The following is a 1959-nucleotide window of genomic DNA, read 5'->3' as shown; positions in this document are numbered from 1 at the left end:
TTTTTGGTAAACACTTACTGGGAATAATGGAATAGAGGCTCCTATTTTGCATTTTCATGATTGAAAATGTGTAACATGATTAGTAGAGATGTAATCATGAGAGAATTATATATATCATGTATGTATCACATTAAATTGAATCTCTGTGGAAGAGGGATCAGAGTAGAGTCTGGGATGAAGACTGTAGAGGAGAAAGGGCTTGTTTGCTCAGGTTGACAGGCTCGCCATCTGTCCTGCTGCCTTTTCCAGCACTACCATCACCTCCACTGTCAACATCACCATCTGCCATCCACACCACAACCTGTAGCTCTACCATAGCTCCTGACATCTCTACCATCACCTCTGCCTCTAGTTGTGTCACCTTCACAATCACCATTATGCCTCTCTATTGCCATTCACTGCTCCACGTCCACCACCTCCACCATCATTACCTCCACCATCACTGCCTTCGGTCTTCCCACTGCCACCTCATATCTACTCCACCCCATAGCTACCACCCCCTCCAATCACTCCATCGTCTCCTTTCCTTCTGCCACTGCTCCCTCCATTATCACCACCATCACCATCACCATGACGATGCCCATCACCACTCTCAGCGTTGCTTTTGCACGTCACATCTGCCATACTCTTTAACTCTCACTGCCTCACCCATTGCCACCACTGCCATCTCACCATCACCATTATCTTCTCCATTATCACTACTTTTGCCTCCATCGCCATGGCCACCACCTCTTACCACCTTTACCACCACTACCTCTGCCAGCATCCTTACCACCATTGCCATTGCTACCTCTATCGTCACTTGCCACACCTCACTGTTACAACTCGCCATTACCACCACTAGCACCACCATCACCACTGCCACACCGTATCTGCCATAACTCCTGTTACCATCATCATCTCCTCTTCCCTACCACCAATGGCATCATACCAATTCCACCATCAGAACTATCTATACCACCACTACCATGTTACAAAAATTTAACTAAATCCATAAAACACCTCACTTTATTATTAGTGATAGTAATAACTGGTGAACCTGGGTTAGGCTCTGAGAGAACTGAAATACCAGTGAGCAACATGTAGAGGAAGGAAGATAAGCTGGGAAGCCAGACACTGAGATCTCATTCATCATGGGTGGACAGGGCTAGCTAGTCCCAAGGCTTTGTTTGACTTCACCCTGCCTTGGTGCACCAGGAAGAGCTGGGTCTGATGAGGGCAAGTGGCATCTCTGCTGATCCTGCTCAGGCCAGCCCACTGTCTATCCAAACCCTGGTCTGAGCACAGCTCATTGTTCCATAAGCAAAGAACAGCTTCAGCTTTCCTGCCATCTCCGTCTGGGAAGAGAGTCTCCTCCTTACGGGAAACTCAGCAAGATCCTCTCTCTCTCCAATTCAGCCACAGGAGGAGCCAAGTCTTCGCCCCATAGCTTTTAAGGCAGTTTACATGATGTTGCATAAACTGAGAACCTTGCTTATATAATCCTCTCTATCCTTACCACTCCTACCTTTAAACATCCGCTGATGTTCGTCTTGTCTTCACTTAGTCGGTGATTAGGAAGGCTGTACACACTTAGCGTCCTTAATCTTCCTTCCTAAATCAATCCTGGAAACCAGCCCCTTAATGTTGTTGCTGCTGCGCTCATCTCTGAACCTCTTCCAAACCGTCTATCTTCTTTGTATCGAGCGCCTGGCCTGCAAAGCTGGAGGCTATGATGGGAGTTTAGATGCTGCGCATCCTGCAGCATGTGTGTGCTTCAGGTCAGGCCCCGCACCCGTTTCCACCTGCAGACAGAAGTTGGATTCCTGCTCTCTCTTAATTTCATTCTTCATGCAGAATTGATTGCTGTTCATCTTTCAACTTATTAGAGACTAAATACTAGTCTGAAGGAGAGGTCTGGGCATATGAAGGGGACTTGCATGGCAGCCTTCCCAGTGTCCAAGGGCTCAGTGTCTCCTT

The sequence above is a fragment of the Chionomys nivalis genome, chromosome 1 (assembly GCF_950005125.1).
Source record: "Chionomys nivalis chromosome 1, mChiNiv1.1, whole genome shotgun sequence".
Classification (NCBI taxonomy): Eukaryota; Metazoa; Chordata; class Mammalia; order Rodentia; family Cricetidae; genus Chionomys; species Chionomys nivalis.
This window is presented reverse-complemented; position numbering follows the sequence as displayed.